General features: G+C 42.9%; 1 long non-coding RNA gene across 1 annotated transcript in view; it reads right to left on the bottom strand.

The window, feature by feature from the left end:
• LOC145355632 (uncharacterized) overlaps window positions 1-25,944 on the bottom strand; it is a 39,203-nt gene that overhangs the window by 7,167 nt on the left and 6,092 nt on the right. The window contains exon 3 of the long non-coding RNA XR_013889017.1: window positions 2,883-3,020. This is a non-coding gene — a long non-coding RNA (uncharacterized LOC145355632). The remainder of the gene's footprint in view (window positions 1-2,882; window positions 3,021-25,944) is intronic.

Genomic DNA, 25,944 nt, shown 5'->3' with positions numbered 1-25,944 from the left:
TAAACTCCAGTGACCCAAGGCCAGAATTGAACTCAGGTTCCCTGTGCTGTGAGGCAGCAGTGCTAACCACGGTGCCATCATGCCATAATGAAGGTAGCTGTGGTTGTCAATGGGCTTATAACAGACACTGGTTGTCAGTGTAAACCAAGAAATGGACATCAAGAAGTTGAGGACAGGAACAGTTATAAAATAATATCCCACCCCTCTCGCAATATCCTCTTGGCAGCTTAACAATCTCAGTATGATCTGTCCTGATAACACCACCTTACATAGCTAAATGTGCATTGATCTGCCTCTATTACGATCAGAAATGGGTGTGTTCAGTACAAGTTGGTTCCCTATTTCAGATGTTTAACTTTTTACCTTCCAACTGGAACTAAATTCACCCACTCTGGAATGGGCAAGATGGGAGTTTGGGGCGAGTGGGGTAACATCACCCCCATTGACTGTTTCTCTCTCCACAAATGCTGCCTACCTGACTGAGTGTTTTCACCTATTTGCTGTTTTTATTTCCGGCTTCCAACATCTGTGACAATTTATTTTTGCACTGAAAAATATGAGGCTGTACTTGCAAAGGAATGGTCTCAACTGTCATCTTTGTTAAGTGCTGCAATTAGCAACAAAGCTATGTTAATTTCACAGCCAACACTTTTTAATTATAGAACAATGCTTGATCACCTCAATCACTTCACTCAACGTACACATAATTTCAAGTCTATTTCATAACATTCAACATTTATAATTTTCCCTCAGGCTGCTGCAGCCGAGGTTCATTTTTTTCCCCTAATATAATGTGCAGAGCTCTTAAGAAAAGAAAATTGAATAATGTCAGTGCAACACATTTGTTTAAATTCAGGTACAGTTTTCTCATTCATCTTAATTCTTATTTCTAATTTCTAGAGATTTGCAATTAAAGTTCAGCTCAAATATGCAATGGATGAGCTGAGCAGAATGCGAAAGTGGATAAGAAGAGCTGGTGGCATGATACATCTCACAGTAAAGGATTATTTACATGTCAGTTCGGTTCTAAAATCCCTGCAGCTAAATATCAAGTGTAGATATGCCATTTTAGTCTTTCTTCTGGATCCCTACTCTACAGCCCTCTAGGTGTTTCCAGATTTTATGCTTACACTACTCCTGTGTGAAGTAATGTCTCCGGCCAAGGTTAGCACTGCTGCTGCACAGTGCCAGAGACCCGGGTTCAATTCCAGCCTCGGGTCACTGTCTCTGTGGGATTTGCATATTCTCCCCATGTCTGCTCGGGTTTCCTCCGGGTGCTCTGGGCTCCTCCCACATTCCAAAGGTGTGCAGGTTGGGTTGATTGGCCATACTTAAATTGCCCCGGAGTATATGGGGAGATTAGCTGGGTAAATACGTAGGGTTACTGGGAAAGGGCATGGGTGGGTTTATTGTCACTGCGGGCTCAATGGGCCAAATGGCCTCCTTCTGGACTGTGGGGATTCTATGATTCAAAGAACTGCTTATGTCCAGTTATGCGAGCAGTTACATTTTTACTACTGCGGGAATTTTCCTGTCCCGCCCACCACGGGATTCATAATGGGCGGGACAGGACGATGCAAAGGCTCATTGACCTCGGGCCTTGGGGCGAGCGCAGTCGGAAAATCCTGCCCTTGAGTTTGTGTGCGGTAAACATTGTGAGAAAGGTAGATTGGATTGTGTGATTGGATTTAAACTTGTCCACAAACTGATCTCAATCAGATAGCTTCCACTGTCAGCCTCCCGTTGGTCTGTTTGGTTGCAACAGCCTTCAATTCTGCATCAAATCAATCTGATTATTTAAAACTAGACAGGTTGGGAGTGACATCCTTCTCTTCAATCGCCATGAAGATATTGGTTTCTTTTCCAGTAAGCCGGTTGAAATACTGACCCAAAAGCATGATATTGTGGATGCTGGAAATTTAAAATGAAAAATGGAAATATCCTGATGAAGAAAAAGCAGGAGTAGGCCATTCAGCCCTTCAAGCCTGCCCCACTATCCATTTTGATGATGGCTGATCATCAAAATGAAATTCCTGAACCCTCCTTCCCCCCATATTCTTTGATCATTTTAACCCCAAGGGGTATATCTAATTTCTTCTTGAAATCACACAACATTTTGGCCTCAAGTTCCACAGATTCACCGAGGTGAAGAAATTTCTCCGCACCTCAATGAAGTTTATTTATTAGGGTCACAAATAGACTTACAATAACACTGCAATTAAGTTACTATGAAAATTTCCTAGTTGCCTGTTTGGGTGCACTGAGGGAGAATTTAGCATGGCCAATGCACATAACCAGCGCATTTTTCAGGCTGTGGGAGGAAACCGGAGCACCCGGAGGAAACCCACACAGACTCAGGGAGAACCTACCATGACCCAAGGCAGGAATTGAACTCTGGTCCCTTGCGCTCTGAGGCAATAGTGCTAATGACACTAGTCAAGCAACAGCCTGACACAGCCATTCTCATGTAATTGTATCTTTCAGCCATTGCCCCAGGCACTTTCACTAGCAAGGCCAGTGGCACAGTTGCATAAAATCAGGAGAAGTGGCATTTACTACACTTCCAAACTTAATTTGCAAATTTCAGAATTGTGCCCTGTGCTTTAAAGTCCACGGCCAGGATTTTCGATCTCACGATTTCCCTGGCGAGATGTTTTTTTCAAACTCTCTCATTTTGAGCCTGCGCCATCATTTCCGGGCATGAAAAGAGTGGGCTCAAGATCACCCCCTTAATCCATTATATCTGATTACGGCATCTTGCTGCGTATAAACTAGCTGCTGCTTTTGCTTACATTATAATGACTCTAATTTAAAAGTACTTCATTGGTTATGAACAGTAATCTTGCTCGAGTTAGAAAGCCATGGATTTAAGGCCCACTTACACATTTAATCTTGACTGGCACCAAGGAGGGAAGTACAGCAGTACCACAGGAATTCTGCATTGTCAGAGGTGTCATCTTGGATGAGATGTTAAACATTTCTGTATCTGTACTCTTAATGTGGATTAAAAGCAGGTGACTCTATTTGAAGAACAGAGAAGTTCTCTTAGGCAACAATTATTTGTCAAACATCAAAAACAAGTTAGCAGGCCATTCATTGCTACTTGTGAGACTTTCCAGTGAATAATTTGACAATCACACTTCCTTAGAAAAATATTTTGACTACTCTTCAGAATTATCCATCGGTTACAAAGCATTTTGGGGCATTCTGAAGAACTGAAAGACATTGTATAAATATCTGTTTTTTTTTCTTTCATCACATCAACGGACTGTTTCAGCAATTAAAGTAATGCCTTAATATTAGAACAAGTTATTTGATCTAGCTGTGAATATGCAGTAAAAGACAAACCTTCGTTAAAGGGGATGGTCTTGCATGAAAGGAGTGGCTCCTTTTTTAGAAAAAAAGGAGTCAAATAAACCTAGGCAATCTAGCTATACAGCACACATCCTTGTAAACATGCGTTTGGATTTGGCACTGTGCTGACAACTCTCCACGTGCCCAAAGCTAGATTACCGATGCTTGCAAATAAAGGTGAGATACTTCTCTACAGCAGCGATGGGAAAAATTAGAAGACACGTCACATCCAGCCTATCCCCTGCATCTCCTAGCAGCTGTCTCAAGAGTGAATTGAACTGAAGTCTGGTATCATATGTAGGATTAATCATTGTGCCGAGAATTGTGAAGGAGGTGAATTCGCAAAAACACAGCTGAAACAACAAGGTTGCTATAGCACCTCAGCTTTATAGCAGTGTCTTTATGCTGTTAAAACTCAACTCTTTCACACTGCCACTCTTGGTAGCTCCTCCAAGCTATTTCCTTTCAATATGTCATTTGCACTTATTAAACAAAAATATTAATAAGACATTTTAAAACAATTAGCAGCAGTCAGAATTCACATTATCTCATTTTTTAGAAACAGGTCCTCTTTCGTTTCTTTCAAATTTGATATTTTCCACATAATAATATATTTGGGAAAAATACTTTACATTGCAGCTACTTCTCACAGTCAAAATATGTACGTTCTATGGGAAAGCAACCAATTGTTATCCCCTCGAAAATTGGGAAAACAATGAAAGAAGTGTCCCTTTTCAAACCTCCATTTGTCATCAAACACTTCTATAAAATTTCAAAGATTATCAAGATGTAAAAATAGGAAATCAAAAGAGAAATGGGGAATATTTAATGTATTCGTGGGACATGGGCATCGCTGGCTGGCCAGCATTTATTGCCCATCCTTACTTGCTCATGAGGGAAAAGATTAAGTAAAAATTTTGTAACCGGAAAAAAAAGTATTTAATATTTCAGACGGGATGCATTATTTTTGTATTCAAAGGATGCTTTAGAACACATAAGTGTTTTTTTTCCAAAACAGTTGCAGGAATTGAATTGTTACTGTTAAATATTGTAGCAGAGTTTTCCAATAATATTGACATCGGCACTTATCCTGCAGTACTCCTCCATAACCTCGATACGAACTTAGTATGAAAATGAACTGTGAAAAGTCCTATCAACAGCCAGTCTGAACCAGCTTGGACTGGGTAAGAGGGCAAGGACGTTGTGGTATTTTGCAACAACATACCATTGAGGAACAAAACTAGTTTACAAGCATCATTTTATCTGAGAGTTCTGAACGTATTCATGTCTTTGTGTTTTATAATGAGTGCACAATAACAAACTGAGCTCAGAGGCCTAAACGGCAACCTCTCTCATTCCAGAGATTCCTCTAGCCTTATTGGTGAAGGCAGACAATTCATCTTATTGTGGTAACAATTTGAACAATTTGCAAATCAATTATCCAGGAATGAATGTACGGTATTTCAAACTCCCTTAAAGGCCACAAGCAAAATACCACGGATCTGAAATTAATAACAAAACAAAATGCTGGAAATACTCAGCATCTGCGGAAAGCAACCTTTCAACCTGTCAAAGATCACGACCCGACGCACTAACCTTTCCTTCTCTCCCCACGGATGCTGCCAGGCCTGCTGAGTATTTCCAGCATTTTTTATTTTTGCCCCCTTAAATGCGATTTGTGGTTGCCCCGAGGTTTTGCTCTTCCCTATGGATTCAATGCGAGCAAAGGATTTTGCATTTAAGGAGCCTTGACACATTGGAATTTGGTGTTTAGGAACAGGAGGAGGTAACGGCATGGTGGCACAGTGGTTAGCACTGCTACGTCACAGTTCCAGGACCCAGGTTCAATTCCCGCCTTGGGTCACTGTCTGTGCGGAGTTTGCACATTCTCCCCATGTCTGCGTTGATTTCCTCCGATAGTAGTCATGATGTGGGTATGCCGGCGTTGGACTGGCGTAAACACAGTAAAAAGTCTGACAACACCAGGTTTTAGTCCAACCGATTTATTTGATAATACTCACAAGCTTTCGAGGTTTCCCTCTTCGTCAGGTGAATGGAGAGTTCACCTGACGAAGAGGGAAACCTCGAAAGCTTGTGAGTATTATCAAATAAATCGGTTGGACTAAAACCTGGTGTTGTCAGACTTTTTACTTGATTTCCTCCCACAGTCCAAAGATGAGTGGGTTAGGTTGATTGGCCATGCTAAATTGACACTAGTGTCAGGGGGATTAGCAGGGTAAACAAGTGGGTTATAGGAACAGGACCTGGGTAAGATTGTGGTCAGTGCAGACTCAATGGGCTAAATGGTCTCCTTCTCCATTGTAGAGTTATATGATTCTATGGCAATGGGACCCGTCAAAGGTATACTTAATTGTCACTTCCAATCTGTCGGCTCAGCTCGCCCACTGAGGCAAAGAACATCTGAGGACCAGGATTTCCATCCAGAGATTAAGGTCAGGTTTAGTAGGCAGCAGTGATGTCCATACTCCTATACGCTTTGGAGTTTTGGACAAGCTACAGCTGGCAGTAGCAGTACCATCTGCAGTGTCCTCAAGATCCTTCAAATCCAGTGGCAAGGAAGACAGTCCAACAGATGCGTCACAGTGCCAGGGGCCCGGATTCAATTCCTGCCTTGGGTCACTGTCTGTGTGGAGTTTGCACATTCTCCCCATGCCGGTGTGGATTTCCTCCCACGGTCCAAAGATGAGTGGGTTAGGTTGATTGGCCATGCTAAATTGACACTAGTGTCAGGGGGTTTAGCAGGGTAAACAAGTGGGTTACAGGAATAGAGCCTGGGTGGGATTGTGGTCGGTGTAGACTCCCCCCCCAGGCCAATATACCCAGCATCAAGATACTAATCACTCATAACCAGCTCTGCTGGGCGGGATGTGTGGTTCCATTGCCTCACACGAGACTCCGGAAGCAATTGCTTTACTCTCAACTCAGTGGCAGCAGGAGACTCGCAGGCGAGCAGCAGAAACACTTTCAGGATGTCTTCAATGCATTCCTGAAGAGGTCCAACATCCCCTTTGACTGATCGGAGTTCCTGACCCGTGACTGACTGGAATGGAGAACGCTCATTTGGGAAAGCACCAAACACATTGAGAGGCTTTGTCAGAAATGTGCCAAGGTGAAGTTAAGGCACTGGAGGGAGCACACAAACCTCCAAACAATCCATCTATCTAAGCCTTCAAGCATCTGCCCAGCATGCAGCGAGTCTGCAGATTGAGCATTGGGCTTAGCAGCCACCTCAGAACCCACTGAGCAGAAGTGGAAACAAATCATCCTCGATTATGAAGGACTGATTCTGAAGAAGACAGTGGGGTCATTTCATGTGAATATTCTGGCAATTTAAATGTTTCAGCCCCACGCAACTACATAATATTCTGTCTCCACAGACTCAAGCTGCAGTTCCTATCCTGACTTATAATATCATAGAATCCTACAGTGCAGAAGGAGGCCATTCAGCCCACTGAGTTTGCACTGATCACAATCCCATCCACACCCAATCCTCATAACCCCATGCATTTACCTTAGCTACTCCCCTGACACTAAGGGGCAAGTTAATATGGCTAATCCACCCAACCCACATATCTTTGGACTGTGGGAGGAAACTGAAACACCTGAAGGAAACCCACATAGGCACGGGGAGAATGTGCAAACTCCACATAGACAGTTATCATGGGCGGCACAGTAGCACAGTGGTTAGCACTGCTGCTTCACAGCTCCAGGGACCTGGGTTCGATTCCTGGCTTGGTTTATGTTGATTGGCCATGCTAAATTTGCCTCTTAGTGTCCTGAGATGTGTAGGTTAGAGGGATTAGCAGGTAAATGTGTAGGAATATGAGGGTAGGGCCTGGGTGGGATTGTGGTCGATGCAGACTCGATGGGCCAGATGGCCTCTTTCTGCACTGTAGGGATTCTATTATTCTATGATACCCAAGCCAGGAAATGAACCTGGGCCCCTGACACTGTGAGGCAGCAGTACTAACCACTGTGCCACCGCGCTGCTGTGGAAGATGTATGCACTTTGTCCCTGAGTGGGACGAAATGATTGCACGTACAATAAAAATAGGTGTTGGATTGACTTAAACAATACTTACATTGTTTTCCATGTTGGTGTCATTGAATCATTGAAATAAATGCTGTTTCTGTTCATAAATGTTTCAGTGATTACAAATTCACAGAGTATGAAAAAATTGGCCGTTTTGCACTTACTGTATCTAAAGATGAGCATTGCCCACAACAGACAATGAAACAAGTATGCATTGTTCCAGACTCATGTTTATGAAATGATTGTGTTATCATTCTAAATTGTATGTACTAGATACTGTTAACTTTGAATGATAAGCACAGTACACAGTGTCTACTGACCAAAAGGAATGAACAGAAAATTGTTTTTCCAGAACTCAGTGCTCATAGAAAAGCAACATGTAGGCAGGATTAAACAGGACAACTCTTGGCAAGCATTTGTTTTGTTATGACATCAACCTAAACATTACATTTTACCTTCTCATAAATCAGACAGTTTAACATAAGAACAAAAGAACTAGCAGCAGGAAGTTGGTGTGTTCCCTCTAGCGCCTTAACTTCACCTCGGCACATTCCTGACAAAACCTCTCGATGTGTGCGGCTCTTTCCCAAATGAGTGTTCTTCATTTCGGTCAGTCGTGAACCAGGAACTCCGATCAGTCAAGAGGGATATTAATCCTCTTCAAGGATGCATTGAAGACATTCTGAAAGGCCCCTCGAGTATGCTCCACCATTCAGTAAGATCATGGCTAATCTTTTCATGGACTCAGCTTCACTATTCCCACTGGAGAGGCCGGCTGCATAGCGCTGAGCTGACCCTGAGCATGCTCCTGCATTGCCAGCAGTGCAACCCTCCCATGGCCTGATTTCTGACACCGCCCCCCACCACCCCGTCCCCCCCACCCCACAATGCACAGCCCTGATTGCTGGCCTCCCTCCTTCTATTACTCAGCCTGAATGTAGAGTGGCAGCGGGACCCCCATGCCACCCTCACTGATCTCCCCCCAGCGACCCTGCCACTCCATCAGGCCCCACCCCCATTAGGCCCCACCCCCTTGGCACTGCCCAATGTCCAGTGAGCAGTGCTAAGATGCCCCCTGGACATTGTCACTTTGTCCCTGGGGCAGTGGCGGGGACCCAGGCTGAGACTGCCAGACTGACAATTCCCAGGAGGCATATTCCCTGACCCTCAGAGGGGCCTCGATGCCACCCCCTCCCCCCACTTCACTTCAGCGGGGCTGGGTTGCCAGCTTCTGGCAAGTGGGGAGCTATGTTAAATCCCACTGGAATGAACCATTCCAGTGGGGGGGTGCTGAGTGGGGGGGGGAGGGTAAGCTAGCGGGCCCAGAGATTTTAGACCCCAGGCCCATTATTGGGGTTTAAATTCGATTTCAATGTTCATTAACATAAATTATGCAGACAGCACCGGAAATTCAGCTGCTGGAGACTCACAGAATCCGTGGCACCCAGCGGGGAGTCCACAAAATGGCCTCTGCTCGAGTCTCCCGGCCCACTACACTACAAATACAGCGCAGCTGGATGGAAGAATTGCCCCCTATACATTTGAAGTATTGTCACTGTGGTAATGGAGAAAATATTGCAGCCAATTTGCACACAAACGCAAACAGCCATGTGATGACGACAAGATAATCTGCTGTTTGATAATGTTCACTGAAGCATAGGTATTGGCCAGGTCACTGGGAATAATTCCCCCAGCAGTGCTCTCCTTCCTAATAATTTCAGAGGATGTTTTGCATCCACTTGAGATCAAATGGGGCTTTGGTTTAAAATCTCATCTGAAAGGATGACACCTTCCAGTTGCAACACATCCTCAGGGTGGCAAACTGTAACAAGTGAGGTTCTACAGGACTAGTGCTGAGGCTTAACCTATTTATAGCACACGTCAATGCAAGGATTGAGTGTATTTGAGCCAAATTTGCTCGCAATAGAAAGATGGGTAGAAAACCAAGTTGGGAGGAAAATGCCTGCTAAGGTATATAGAGAGGCAAAGTATAACTTTTGACAAATGCTGTATCATTTAGAAGATGTGAGGTGGCAGGAAAAAATAGAACATATTATTCAAAATGAGAGAGGCTAAAGAATGCTGTGAAACAGAGAGATCATGCATGAAGCTATCCTCGCATATGAATCACAATACGTTACCGTGCAGGTACAGCAAGTAATTAGGAAGTCAAAAACAATGTTCGCCAAGGGGAATGGAATATAAACATTGGGAAGTCACACTACAATTTTACAGGACTTTGGTGAGATTATACCAAAAGCAATGTGTATAGTTTGCGTCTCCAAAAATGAAAATACCTGCATTGGAGGCAGTTCAGGGAAGGGTCACTGGGCTGATTCCTGGGACAAAGCAGTTGACTAATGAGCACCTTGGGCCAATACTTCTTGGAGTCTAGAAGAATTAGATCTTAGTGACAAATATAAGATTCTGAGGGAGCTTGGCAGGGTAAATGTAGAGAGGCTGTTTCTCCTCATGTGGGAAACTAGAACAAGATGGCACAGTTTCAGAGTAACAAGTCACCTTTTCAAGACAGCAATGAGAAGAAATTTCTTTTCTCAGAGGGTCGTAAATCTTTGGAATTCCTTGCCGCAAGCAGTTGGCTCCTTGGATATATTCAAGCAGGAGGCAAACTGATTCTTGAACTTTAAAAGAAGTCAAGGGTCAGGATTATAGTCAACATGGAAGGAAGTGGAATTGAGGTCAAGTTCAGATCAGCCATTATCTTATTGAACGATGAAGCAGGTTCAAGGAACCAACTCCGGCTCTGATTTCTTACGTTCCTCAGCAGAGCTCTGGTGTCAGCCTATATTCTTGCGCTCAGGGTCCTGGAGTGCGATTTGAACCTGCCATCCCCTGACCGGTGAGAGTGCGATCACCTGGGCCATTGGCAACACCACAAGGCTAAACAACCAGTCACAGCCATCAACAGTGAATCTATAAACACTAACTGCTCCACCAGCTTTCAAGCCAGCAGGCCAACAACATCAGGTAGCAGCCGATCAGCCTGCCACCACTGGAAATCAATCGCCTGAAGCCTGATGTTAAAAACCACCAGTCGCCAGCAGCAGCTTTTAATTCCCAAACCGTCACCGATGTGATCCAGGCTGGGGAGGCCGCAGTTCAGGAATGAGTGAACTGATTAAAATAAAGGCAATGACTGGCCAAGAGTAAGAGAGTGAGAGAGAGAGCAGTAAGTGAGAAGTGAAGGAAAGGAAGAACATCTAGAATGAAATAGGAATAGCAAAGTACCAGGCAAAGATGGAGAAAGTTTGTAGACCAGATAACAAATCAGAGGCGTGCACAGGCCGGAACTGTGAGCAAGGCAGTGAGGATGGCAGGAGAACTGGCAGCAAGAGAGGTAAAAATATCTGGAGCATCATAGGCACATGAGACATAGCTTTACAGTAAAATTAATGATTAAGTATTTAAATAGTAAGGTCAGCTTTGTCTCGACACATGTTTCACAGCACTAACTGCATTGTGTATAAAGTGCTTTGAGACATTTCTAAGAGACCTGACTATAGCACATAGAACAGAACAGTACAGACAGGAACAGGCCCTTCAGCCCCTGATGTCATGCCGAACATGTCGCCATATTGAACTAATCACTTCGGCCTCCCCTTGCTGCATATCCGTCATTCTTGCATATTTATGTGCTTATCTATAAGCCCCTAAAAAGACCCTATTCTATCAGCCACCCCCCGCCTCCTCCCCCCCGGCAACATGTTCCAGACAACTACCCCTCTCTGTGTAAAAATACTTGCCCCTCACATCTTCTTTGAACTTTCTCTCTCTCACCTTAAATGCGTGCCCCCGAGTATTAGACATTTCAACTCCGGAAAAATTATTCTGTCAACACTATCTATGCCTCTCATAATTTAATAAATTTCTGTCAAATCTCCCCTCAGCCTCCACCGCTCCAGAGAAAACAATTCTAGCTTGTTCAGCCTCTCCTTATAGCTAAGACCCTCTAATCCAGGTAGCACCCTGGTAAACCGCTTCTGCCTGCCCTCCAAAGTCTGCACATCCTTCCTGTAATGTGGTGACCAGAACTGAACTCAATACTCCATGTGTGGCCTAACCAAAGTTTTATAAAGCTGCAACATGACATCCTGGCTCTTGTACTCAATGCCTGGATCAATAAAGGCAAGCATGCCATATGTTTTCTTTACCACCTTATCTACTTATGCGGCACTCTCAAGGAGCTATGGACTTGAGTCCCAACATCCCTCTGTCCATCAATGCCATTCAGGGTCTTACCATTAACTGCATACTTACCCTTAACATTTGATCTTCCAAAGCGCAGCATCCCATACTTGTCCAGATTAAACTCCATCTGCCATTTCTCCGCCCGTACCCGCAATTGGTCTATATCCTGCTGCATCCTTTGACAACTTTCTACACTATCCACAACTCTACCTATTTTTGTGTCATCTACTAACCTACCTATCTACATTTTTATCCAAGTCACTTATATGTAAGTGACTTGGATAAAAATGATGAAAACAGGGCCTTTGCCCTGTTTCTGATCAGAACTCTCCACTCACCTGACAAAAGAGCAGCGTTCCAAAAGCTTGTGGCTATCAAATAAACCTGTTGGACTTTAACCTGGTGTTGTGAGACTTCTTACTGCATGAACCTCCAGCCAGAAAAACACCCTTCCGCCACTACTCTCTGACTTTTACAGACATGTTTCTTTTGGATTCAAAGTCTGATTTCTGTCTCAAAGGACATGAACATAAGAACATAAGAAATAGGAGCAGGAGTAGGCCATCTAGCCCTTCGAGCCTGCCCCGCCATTCAATAAGATCATGGCTGATCTGTTGTGGCTCAGTTCCACTTTCCCGCCCTCTCCCCATAACCCTTAATCCCCTCTCTTATCAAGAACCCATCAACCCGCTTCTTAAAAATATTTAGCGAGGCAGCCTCCACCACTTCAACGGGCAGAGAATTCCAGAGATTCACCACCCTTTGAGTGAAGAAGTTCCTCCTCAACTCCGTTCTAAACCGCCTCCCCTTTATCTTGAGGCTGTGCCCCCTAGTCCTACTGTCTTTTTTGAGCGGGAAGAGTCTCTCCACCTCTATCCTATCCATCCCATTCATCATCTTATACGTCTCAATGAGATCTCCCCTCATTCTTCTAAACTCTAACGAGTACAAGCCTAGTTTATTCAGCCTCTCCTCATAGCTCAATCCCCTCAACTCCGGTATCAGCCTAGTAAACCTCAAACATATCCACTGTGAGGAAGAAAAGCAGTAAATATGTAGTGTATGCTACTAATTAATCTTCACTTTACTCAGAAATGTACTGAAAAAGACATTTCTTAAAAAACCTTGGAAGGAATTGATAACTTGTAGCTGATAAGAATTGAAAATAAAGTACACATTTAACTCTGTTGCTCAGAAAACTTTAACTTCCTCTTGGGATTTGGGGAAACAAAGAGTAATGCACTGTAGCTGCTCTTCCTAGAACTTTGTGGAATGTGTTTCTGTATCAATCTGTTTGATAATTGGTATCTAGAAATGCTGGATCGAGTAGCGTTTGGCAGAGCAATGATCCCCCCCACTCCCATGCCTATGCAGATTGCCACAGGCCTGCAATTTGGCTTTCATCTGGACCTGGTAGCCTACTTGACCATGGGGTCCATTGCAGTTCAATGTAGTTGTGCTCATACACAGCCTGCAGCAGGATTTCAATCCTAAAGAGAAAACCTAGCCTATTCTCTCCTTAGGTGAAGTGTGACTTACCTCAGCAGCAGGGATCAGCTAACTCAGTGCAGATCAACTAGCTTGAATACAAGACACTGAAGTAGGGAAAGGGTCAATGGAATCTCCCAGATATCAGTGGACCTCATTACATCCCTTTGTCTTATAACTTTGTGTGAAAAGTTCTGCTCAAAAAAATTATGATTGAATGTTTTGTTGAGAATTAGTGGTGTTCCTTCAAATGAGTTTCCAAAGTTAGGCAGTGGCCTAATGGTATTCTCAATGGACGAAATGGCCTTCTGCACTACAGGGATTCTATGATTCTATGAATTAGGAACACAGGCCCATCTGCAGTGGCGTGATGCTCTGGGGACCATCACACAATGGCAGATGGCGAAATATGAATTGAATAAAAATCCGGAATTAAAAAGTCTAATGATGACCATGAAACAGTTGTCGGAAAAACCAACCTGGTTCACTAACATTGTTTAGGGAGGAAAATCTGCCGTCCTTACCTGATCTGGCCTACTTGTGACTCCAGACCCACAGCAATGTGGTTGACTCTTAACTGCCCTTTGAAATAGCGGAGCAGGACACTCAGTTCAAGGGGCAATTAGGGATGGGCAATAAATGCTGGCCCAGCCAGCGATGCCCACATCCCATGAATGAATAAAAAAACAAGCTTTCTTTGCAAGATGGAAACAAAGACTGAGATAGCAAAGGCAAATTGTTATAGTTATGGAAAACTAATATGTTCAAACTTTGAGATCAAAGCTAAAATAATATAGCTTACATCAGGGCAGCACCATGGAACAATGGTTGGCACTGCTGCCTCACAACACCAAGGACCTGGGTTTGTTTCCTGGCATGGGCACTGTCTCTGTGGAGTTTGCACATTCTCCCTGGGTTTCCTCCCACAGTCCAAACGATGTGCTGGTTAGGTGCATTGGCCATGCTAAATTCTCTCTTAGTGTAACGAAATAGGCACAAGAGTGTAGAGATCAGGGGATTTTCACAGTAACTTCATTGAAGTGTTAATGTAAGCCTACTTGTGACACTGATAAGTAAACTTTAAAGTAAACATTGCAGTAAGGTAGTTCAAAGTTGTAAAATTGTTAAGAGTGTTGCAAAAGCGCAGACTAATAAATTGATTGACATAATCAGTCATTCTGTAACTGGGGGCATAGACTGAACACCAGAAGAAAGAAGATTTAGATTTACTTAATTTACACAGAAAATGGTGAATGTATGGAACAGATTATCTGTGCAGGAAGGCATAAATACTGCTGGTGAATTGAAGAAAATGCCAGTTAATGTTTGGGAAAAAGAGAGATGGAATATAAGAGTAAAAATCCTTTCTAAAACTTAGAGATGATCTAGCTGATGGTTTTCTCCAGTATGTTATGTAAAACTCATGAGGAAAGGATCTTATTTCCCTTTATGGGCTATCTTTCAGAGTGAATTCCCTCAGCAATCACACCCTGCCTTCCAATTTCTTCCAAAGTTGTAGCAGGGGAATGGGAGGTGCTCAAACAAAATTCATCCCATTCCTCACAACCAATAGAACTGCTCAGCTGAGTCCTCATGGCGAGAGTGTGCCAAGAAAGGCAAGAATGTTAAGAAATATATTGAACAAAGGAGAAAGTACCAAATTAAATCTTCATTATAGAATCACATTGGAAATAATATGCAGAGCCCGAAAGCTCAGCATTAAACAGTATGCTGATATGATTGATATGCTACAAAGATGGCATTAAATCTTTATTTCTGACGTCTCCTAGTGATCCAAGGGCAGGGATATTGATTCAAATTGCAAGAATCCACAATGGAAATAAAGATGTTATCCCCATGGCGTTATCACTGATTGATCTATTCAAAGGAATAATTACTGGGAAATGGCCAACAAATAACAAGAACAAATATGTGCTTTAGATTTAGTCAGCAAAGTCAGCGATACATGTTTTGAATCCTATATATTGAACTGTTCATGATGATGGAGTAGAGTTTTTTTTCAGGTTATCGTGGTTAAACAGATCATTATCACATCCCGGATTAGGAAAAGTGTCATGACAGGTGCTTGAGAGGTAGAATTGTGGGAAAAGTATTCATCATCATTGAAATTAGGTTTATTTGCCATGCCAAATTGACCCTAGTGTCAGGAGGATTAATAGGGTAAATATAGGGACGGGGTGGGATTGTGGTGAGTGCAGACTCGATGGACCAAATGGTCTCCTTCTGTACTACAGGGGTTCTATGATTCTATGAATTAGGAACACAGGCCCATCTGATGTTACGTTCCAAACCCCAGCCGATCAACACTCTGACTGCCAAAGTCAAGGAAATTCCTTTTCTGTGTACCATTGTAGAAGATAAGATATGGCAACATCAATATCCAAGATCAAACTGCCAAAATTCTAATTGCATCAAGAAGCTTTTCTTCTTGAAATAATCACATTAAACTCAAGCAAAATATTGCAGATGATGGAAATGTGAAATACAAAACCCTCCAGGCAAACTGGACGATGGCAGCAACTCACGCAGCATCTGTGGAGAGAGAAACATTTACTAGCCAGAATTCTCCCATCCCGTCCGCCACTGGAATTTAGCGGGCGGGTTTGGAGAATGTGAAACATCATTGACGGTCAGGTGGGAATTTCCGGCTTTTAGAGAGCGCGGCCAGAGAATTCCACCCACTGTCTGAATTTCTGATGAAAGGTTATCAACCTGAAACATCCTGGGCGGAATCTTTCAGCCGTTCACACTGCTGGGATTTTCTGGTCTCACTGCAGTGAGAGGAGATTTGGCTGGGCACCAAATTCTCCTTCCTTGCTGTAGAGGTAGTGAGGCTGGTAAGATCATGCCCTCTGACTCTCAATCTCATGCTACATATTTGCCACAGTTTCTGGGCAGGATCTTGAGGTCGCACTGTCTGTCTGTCTGCAAGATCACTGGTGGGGGCTCCAGATCTGGTGAAACACGGAAATCGCAAATCCTGTCGGCGAGATCTCAATGTCCGATATTTACTGCCCCTTGCCAGTGATGTAATTGAGTTCACATTCATAATGGCCAAACTGTGTATTTACATGGTGCCTTTAACATAATGAAATGTCCCAGGGCACTTTTATAGTGATATTATCAAGCAAAGTTTGTTATTAAGCAACATGAGGAGATAATTTTTTTTTCTTTAATTTTTGAAGAGGTGACAAAGATAATTGATGAGGAAAGGGCTGTGGATGTAGTTTGTATGAATTTTAGTAAAGCGTTTGACAAGGTCCCACGTGGCAGACTGGTACAAAAACTAAAATCACATGGGATTCGGGATGGGCTGTCTAGATGGATATAGAACGTGTTTGGTTATAGACCACAGAGAGTAGCAATGAAATGGTGTTTTTCAGAATGAAGATCTGTAGCTAGTGGTGTTCCGCAGGAATCAGTACTGGGACCTCTGCTGTTTGTAGTATATATAAATGATCTGAAGAAAAATGTGGGTAGTCTGATTAGTAAGTTTGTGAATGACATGAAGATTGGTGGAGTTGCTGATAGTGCCGGGAATTGTCAGAGAATGAAACAGGATGAGATAGATTGGAGACTTGGACACAGAAATGGCAAATGGCATTTAATCCAGACAACTGTGAGGTGTGATGCATTTTGGAAAATCAAATTTAGGTGTGAATGACACTGTAAATGGCAGAATACTTAGGAACATTAACATACAGAGGGATCTGGGTATACAGGTCCACAGTTCCCTAGAAGTGGCAACACAGATGGCTGAAATGATTAAGGTGGCATGTGGCATGCTTGCCTTCATTAGCCGGGCATTGAGTACAGGAGTTGGGAAATCACATTGCAGCTATATAAAACCTTGGTTAGGCCACATTTGGAGTATTGCATGCAGTTCTGGTCACTACACTACCAGAAGGATGTGGAAGCTTTGGAGAGAGTGCAAAAAAAGTTCACTAGGATGTTACCTAGTCTCAAGGGTGTTGGCTATGAGAGAGGTTGAATAAATTAGGATTGTTTTTACTGGAAAGATGGAGGCTGAGGGGAGACCTGATAAATGCCTGTAAAAGTATGAGAGGCATTAACAAGGTGGACAGTCAGAGGCTTTTTTCCCAGGGTGAAAGTGTCAATTACAAGGAGTGTAGGTTCAAGATGAGAGGGGGAAAGTTTAAGAGAGATTTTTGGGGAAGTTTTTCAGAGAGTGGTAGGTACCTGGATCATGAAGTGGTGGAAGCAGGCACATTAACAACATTTAAGAGGTAACTAAATAGAAAGAGAATAGAGGGATATGGACTGAGAGAGGGCAGGAGGTTTTTTTTAGATTAGTTAGGGCATTATGATCGACACAAGCTTGGAGGGCCAATGGGCCTGTTCCTGTGCTGTAACTTTCCTTGTTCTTTGTTTTTCCATTTATTCTTTGATGGGATATGGCCATTTGTTGAGCTGAGTGGCTTGCTAGATCATTTCAGAGGGGCTGTTAAGAGTTAACCACATTTCTGTTGGTCCGGGTCACATGCAGGCCAGAACAGGTAAGGACAGCAGATTTCCTTCCATATTAGTGAACCAGACTGGTTTTATGACAATCGATGTTCATTCCATAGTCACCACTAGGTTTTAATTCTAGATTTATTAGTTCAATTTAAATTCCACCTGCTACCATAGTCCGATTTGAACCCCTGTTCTCAGAGCAAGAATCTGGGTCTCTGGACTAAGTGCCCAGAATATTCATTTTGGGGTTTAGATGTATATTAAGTTAAAGTAATAATCTTAAAATATAAAGTAGCTAACCATCAGTTCACCAAAGCTCCTCACATTCTCAAGAACAGTGGGTGGGATTCTCCACCCGCGCTTGCCCTAAAACTGGAGAATCCCAGCTGAGGTGAATGGACATTTGAGTGATCCTCCCCCCCCCCCCCCCCCCCCCCCCCAGCCCCCCAACCCCCCCCCCCCCCCCCCCCCCCCCAGCCCCGATCCCGGCCTGATAAATTCCTGTGGCGGATGGGACGGGAGAAATTCCCCCAGTATGTTTTCTAGAATTCTATTACACTGGTCTCTGCAATCAAAGGCACATCTCCATGGCAACTGTCTTGACATAGTACAAAACGCTGAAAATGTATTCAACTGATACTATTCTTTTCACTCAAACTGAAGTACATTCACAAAAGCAAACCATTTGTAACATGACTGAAAATAGTTGTAAACATGATCCTGCCTAACATAATGCTTCACAACAAGAAGTACTTTGCATTCTAAAATTAACCCACTCAACAGCAACAGCAACAACTTGCATGTGCATAGCAATTGGCCCAAGTCATTTCACTAATCAGTATCAGACAACAAGGCTTGTCTAGCTGTAAAAGTTTTGAAAAATATAAACAGGATGTATATAGGGGAAACAAAACCAACTTTCATTTCTATACTAGGCAAGATTTGGTGAAAGGATACAAGTCCCATTATGGGTGTTTTGTATGGTAAAGGAGGCAGCTAATTAAGGATGTGAGTGAGCCTTTAATGTTGCTGGTCCATTTGCAGGGCCAGCATCACCACTGAGACATGTTGCCACTTCTGAAGCAGCAAGGAGAATGTGAAACCACCCCCATTTTGAAGCACACATTTTGAGAATACATAATAAAGTGTGGAAGATAGCCCAGAAATCTATTAGCCTATTGAAACTCCTAAGCCCTAGATAAAACAGTAAGAAGTCTTGCGAGCTTTCGGAGCACTGCTCCTTCATCAGGTGAGTGGCAATATACTCACCTGATGAAGGAGCAACACTCCAAAAGCTTGTGATACCAAATAAACCTCTTGGACTTTAACTTGGTGTTGTGAGACTGCTTTCTGAGCCCACCCCAGTCCAATTCCAGCATCTCCATATCTAGATAACATTTACTTGATTGACTATCCTGACTCTCTGATCTATGCTGCCAGTTACATCAGGTTTATTAACACAAGGTAAAGAGGTTTCAGCTTTTAATGATGAAATAGTTCAAATGATTGATAATTTTATTGGAGTGCAGTGAAAAGGATTTTTTAAGAGGTTGCAAAGTTATCAATAAGTAACTTCTAACAACATATTTTACACGTCTTGCTGTCGCTGAAGACTTTATTGCTGCTATGCAGTATAGAGTGGGTGAATGCACATGCAAGTGCCGTTGCTTGATATGGGGCTCATGAGCAAGCATGGATGGTGAGTGGTGGATGTATATTGACATGATTGGTGGGGGGCGGGGAGGCATACAGAAGACCATTTAAACTTACCTTTCAAATCGTTTTCCCATGCAAACTGTAGTTCACAAAATAACTCCAAAAATCTGGGAACACCAGAATCGGCAACTGCCCTCCATTTTTAACTGGCTCTCAAGCCATCTTGACTTTGAGAAAATCCAGCCCATGATTATAGTTGCAATGCTGGGAAGAATTGTCATTCATTTTCAAACAGCAATGTCCCACAAGTAGGTAAAGAACATAACAATATAAGAACATAAAAACAAGAGGCGGGCATAGGCCACCTGGGCCCTCGAGCCTGCTCCGCCATTCAGTACAATCATGGCTGATTTTTTTGTAGACTCAGCTCCACTTACCCACCCACTCACCATAACCCTTAATTCCTTTACTGTTCAAAAATGTATCTATCCTTGCTTTAAAAACATTCAATGAGGTAGTCTCAACTGCTTCACTGGGCAGGGAATTCCACAGATTCACAATCCTTTGGGTGAAGAAGTTCCTCCTCAACTCAGTCCTAAATCTGCTTCCCCTTATTTTGAGGCTACGTCTCCTAGTTCTAGTTTCACCCGCCAGTGGAAACAACTTCCTTGCTTCTGTCTTATCAATTCCCTTCATAATCTTATATGTTTCTATAAGTTCTCCCCTCATTCTTCTGAATTCCAATGAGTATAGCCCCAGTCTGCTCAGTCTCTCCTCATAAGCCAACCCTCTCAACTCCGGAATCAACCTAGTGAATCTCCTCTGCACCCCCTCCAGTTATTTACTTTATTCATTCATGTCATGTGGACATTGCTGGCTGACATTTTATTGACCTTTCCTAATTTCCTTTGAATTGACTGGCTTATAAAGCCATTTAAGAGAGCATTGAAGGATCAGCCACATTGCTCTGAATCTGGAGTCATATATAGGCTATACTAGGTTAATATGACAGATTTCTTCCCTTAAAAGATATTAGTGAACAAGCTGGCAGTCTGCTCCCATGATTATGTTGGCTAAAACATTGAGTCATTTCCCCACTGCTATTCAGCAAAAGCTGGATGGTGTGGGATCTTTTACATATGAAATTTCACAACTTACCAGACTCGTTTCAGCCCAATGGGCCCTATTAGACCAATTTGCACTGGAGGGAGGCAGGGCCAAAGTTAACATTGATCCATTGAAACTGGAAGCAGATCCTAGGCGTCTAGGGGAGCGCACGTGTGCCAAGGTGGGCTGGTTACGCAGTTCACCTCAGTTCTCTGGGATTTTGTCCCAGTTACTTTAGAAGTTGTTAGGCTCTCTAATCCTCAAAAACCTCTCACACCCGTATCCTTTCCCCCAACCCCCACGCCCTGTCATATCCCTACGAAACCCCTCTACAACCACCTACCCAGTGTCAAAATGAATTTGTGTATCACAGAAAGTCCTAGCGTGAATCCGGTGAAATATTAGTGAGCTGGGCCTATTCCCGCTGGAGAGGCAGGCAGTATAGCACTGAGTGGGCCATTGCACACGCACTGATATGTCAGCGCCAAGATCGGCGCACGTGCAATGGCCGTGCACTGCCGGCCTCCTAATCGCTGGTCTGCTCCTTCTATCACTGCTGAGTGCAGAGTGGCAGCAGGACACCTCACTCCACTGATCATCCCCTCTATCCCTTATGGGCCCCACCCCAATAGGCCCAACACCCTTGGCACTGCCACTTTGCCATTTTGGCAGTGCCAGGGGACCAGGGTATCACTGCCAAGCTGGCACATTCCCCCTTATGCCCAGCTTCCAGGGGGTGGGGGGGGGGGGCCTTCACTCCAGTGGGGTTGGGCCGCCAGATCCGTGTAGTGGGAAGCTGTTGTAAACCCCACTGGAGTGAAGCACTCCTGGTGTTGTGGGTGGGGCAGGCGGGTGGGAGGGGGTGGGGGGCGGGAGGAGGAACTCTAGCAGGCCTGCTAATTACATGCAAATTGTGACTTAAATACATCATGCAGCTCCTCAGCGATTTCTGGCACAAAGCTGATGGTGCCCAGAAATCTGGTGGCCAGAGACCAGCAGAGGCCTTGCTTCCACTTGGGAAGCCCGTTACATGCCCTCCACCTGAGTCTCCCTTCCCCCATACATGAAAGACAGCTAATCCTTTGATAGCCCCTTTAACTTGAAAATCAAACTGTTAACTCAGAATCATCTGCCAATATAAGTCAAACTTTTGAAATATAGCCTCGCATTCAGAATTACACAAAAGCCCTTGGAAATTATAAATACAAGGAGTAATTGAAAACTTTATATTTATATGAGGAAACAAGAATTTTGAGAATTTAGAGACCACAATATTAGCTGGGGGAATTTGATTGTGCTAAAACCAATTGAGTAAAGAGAAGCTTGTTTAAAAGGAGACTGAAACATTTCCCTTGGCAAAGCGAGAATAGGGAATCTCTTAATACCGGTAATAGTTAACCTTCAACTTAAGAATACATGGCTAAAGAGGGTACTGTATAATGTAAAATGTGATGTAGGGTTATAGGGACGATACCTTTTCCGTAGTTTAGAATATCAGTTGCCTACTAAGTAATATTTAATCAATGTTGATTTTAGTTTGTTTGTTGTTTTAAAAGTCCGAATATGTAAAATCTTGTGTGATCCTTTAAGCTGGTCAGTGGGGAATTGATAAATCTTTTCAAATGTTACCAGCCTATTCAGAGATCAATAAACTATCAAAAAGAAGAACTGTAGCAGCTTAATTTTTGCACCTTATATCCACATCACTCTGACAAACTATTATGGAAGAATTTATAATCTGATTTTATGGGAATCATTCTTTACACTGAATATAATAAATATTGAGCCATAATATCCTGCATACTTCGGGGTTAACTTCTGTAGTTCCATATCGCTGAAACAGCAGAAACCTCCCAGAAGAGAGAACCTCCATCCATCTTCAAAGACTACATAGAATAATGCCAACAGGAGATATCTTAAAAGGAGGCCTGGAAACATTGTATACCGAGGGAATAGTTCATTATTTAGGCTGCTGCTCAGTGTTGCTCATTACTGATGTTGACTCTCCCTCCAGCTCTTAGTATTCATCAGGGAAATGATAATTGACAGTTAAAATATTCCCAAGTTCCATAAAAATGAAAAAAAAAGGGGAGGTCAGAACATACGATCATGCCTGGAGGCTGAACATTTGAAGGACTATAGTACAGAAGTTGAGGGAAGGAACCACTTTAAGGAGAATATAAATTCTATCTCTTGAGTCTTTATCTTTTTCTTCAAAACACTGCGTCAGGAAACTTCTAGTAGAAGTTGGAAAATTCACAGGATTTATGTCGCTGAAGTTAGAAATTGGTAACAATAGCCTTGCAGCTGGATGTCAGTTTGATATCTGCCTGTATGCCATCCTTCTTTCTATATTCCACATCTCACATACACGGTACGTATTATATACCAGACTGATTTTATATTCATAGTTCCTGGATTGTAGAATTGTAATTCTCCAATTCTGCTTGATAGAATTAACAGGTTCTAGGTAGTCACATCAGTCTTGCCTTCAATAGATATACCAGGATTACTTTTTTAAATTCATTTGTGGGACATGGGCTTCGCTGGCTGGGCCAGCATTTAGTGCCCATCCCTTGGTCAGAGGGACAGTTGAGAGTCAATCACATAGATGTGGCTCTGGAGTCACAGATAGACCAGACTGGGTAAGATGGCAGATTTCCTTCCCTGAAGGGCATTACTGAAATAGATAGGTTTTTTGGACAATCAACAATGATTTCAAGCAACAGGTTTGTAGTATTTCAGCACCAGTCAGTGTACTTCCTGGAGATATTGAAATTTTAACCAAATATAGAAAGCACTCAAAAAATGTACAGTTGCAACAGCAGCCAGAGGAAATAAGCCAACAACTAACCTGGAAGTAGGTTACGATTCTTTCAAACAGGGCTGGTGAGGGTGGGCGTGGAGAGGGCGTCTTTCATGCCATTCACTTTAATGTTCAACTATAAAGGCTAAAAGAAGCAGTACCCTGGATCGTGGAGGAGGATGCTAGCATCAAATCTATGTTGCACACTAACTGATGTCACGATTTGCTTGCTTTGCAGGCTGTCAGTGGGCCTCAACTGTGCAGATGCCAACTCCTTTGCCAAATGGGAGTCTGGAGCACTTCCCATTGGAAATATTCACACTTGCCGATGGATGGCATTTTGAAATCTCACGGGGTCATGTCCATTTTTGCCCCATCTTCCCTCAATTTGCATTCATACATTTTGTTTGCAATCATAACACTTAAGTTAAGAATTAATAATCTTTTCCACAACCTGTTGAAAGAATAGTCAATAGGTGCCAAAATACGGTAACTGGTTTCTAAATAAACGTCTCAAAATAAACTGTAAATATCATACCATCATGGCCGGAATTCTCTAACCTCATCCGTGGCTGGGTTCTCCAGTCCCACTGCAGTGAATGGAGTTTTGGCTGAGCGCCAAATTCTCCTTTCTCGCTGGCAGCGATGGCAGGGCGGAGAAATTCAGCCCATATTTTTCTGCTATAAGTTGTGTCTCTTTGGGTTTTCTGCTCTTTTCCATCTAACTCTTGAATTTTATCTGAAATAAATGCTAACTACAAGGGTGTTTCAATCCAGAATTCTGTCTTTAGTGAACATTACTTTCGAAGAATACATATTTGGCCAAGTGGAAAAACTCGAAGCTCAATTTAATTTTAAATGCAACCTATAGTGAGAATTATGATTCCTGTGCTTGAGTTTATAAAGGGAATTGATATTGTGGGTGATGAGAAGTTCTTAATAAAGGGAGAAGAATAAACCACCAACAGCTACAATTATATGTTTAGAAGAGCAGGAGCTACTGTGACGCAAGTTCTTAGGTTCTTCACATGTAACACTGTAAACATAGGGAACAAGTACCCACTAGATAGGAAAAATATAGCACAGTGTTTCTTTTTGATAAAGAAATTGACAAATTTCTGATGAGGAAATTATAGGAATATGCACCCGTATTATCATGTGTATATATAAAGTGAAAATATTACTCTGTGGTGCTAGACCACTCTACTGATACTAAATTCTCTCCACAGCACAGATGAGCATGCTGGCACAGTGGTTAGCACTGCTGCCTCACAACATCACTGACATGGGTTCAATTCCAATCTTTGGTGACTGTATGGAATTTGCACATTCTCCCCATTTCTGCATGGATTTCTTCTGGGTGCTCTGGTTTGCTCCCACAGTCCAAAGTTGTGCGGGTTTGGTTGAATGGCCATGCTAAAATGGACCCTTAGTGTCAGGGGCACCAGCAGGGTAAACACAGGGATAGGACCTGGGTGGGATTGTTGATGGTGCAGGTTCAGTGGGCTGAATGGCTTTGTTCTGCACTGTATGGATTCTGTGCTTCTGCGATCACAAACAAACTTCAATAAAAACAAATTGTTTATCTAATGCTATATTTGTATAGGTGAAATTAAGAGCACTCCTGCAGGATATGTTTGATGGATTCTATTATTTCACAATGCCAAATAACTTTGGTAAAACAATTACATGAACCAGTTTGCACTTTTACCAAGTTTGAATTTTCAGTAAGCTCTCAATATGAACAATTTTAGAACACCTATAACATTTTGCTTTGAATTTCAGTCAACTGGAAACATCTTGGTGGATGAAGCCATTGACCTGGAGTGAAAGTAAAAGCGGTAACCAAATCTACACTAACAAAATAAATTGTTCCCACGTCCTATAGCTACTTACACTCTACTTCATCTAATTGACATCCGTTCCCTCCAGCTAGTTTGGTGTCCAGTGTCAGCTGTAAATTTACAACCCAAAATAAAAGTTGCCCAACTGAATCAGTGAACAATAAATGCCATTATAATTAACTCATATTTTGTGGTTCAAAGTATAAAAGCATGAAGTACAAGATTCAAATTAATGTAGAACAGGTCTAGACTACATACAAAATTACCCAACCATTCACAAACATTAAGACAGTTATAGTCAATTGTGTCTTTATTCAATGGCACTTGACTGTGGTGCTTCATTCGATGCATTAGTCATTGTAAAAAGAGGAAGGCTATGCAAATTATAAATAAATAAACGTCAAATTTTCTGATGACTGGTGAAGTAGAGAAGACAATGGGCATCATCGTACCTGCCATTCATGTCACGTACCCACTGCAGCAAGATTGGAGAACTTGGTGGCCAGCCAAATTTCCGTTCACTGCAGCAGGATGGAAAAATCCCACCGGTGAGAAAAGATTCCAGCCAATGGCTGAGATTTTTCGACCCCCTTGTGGAGGGAACTGCCCGCCACATGAGATTTGATGGCCCAGCCAAAAATTCATTGACTTATGGCAGGACTGGATAATCCCGGCTGCAGACGGGGCCAGAACAGCCCACTCAATGGGTGGGATTTTCCGCTGACGCTCCCCCCCCCAAAACCAGAAAATCCTGACCAAGGTCAAGAAGTGGGGCATGGTCCACCCCCTCCCACCTGCTACGATTCCCGGGCAGGCCGGACAGGAAAATTCCGTACAATGTGTATTGTTACTTCCAGAACAATTTCATCCTTACTTAGCTCATAAAGGAAGTTTCATCTTTGGCAAAATGTCAAATCGTCAGACTTTGA

The sequence above is a fragment of the Carcharhinus amblyrhynchos genome, chromosome 19 (genome assembly GCF_965287045.1).
Source record: "Carcharhinus amblyrhynchos chromosome 19, sCarAmb.v2.hapA, whole genome shotgun sequence".
In the NCBI taxonomy this organism is placed as follows: Eukaryota; Metazoa; Chordata; class Chondrichthyes; order Carcharhiniformes; family Carcharhinidae; genus Carcharhinus; species Carcharhinus amblyrhynchos.
Note: the sequence above shows the minus strand (reverse complement) of the source record. Positions and strands in the feature narration are given on the sequence as shown.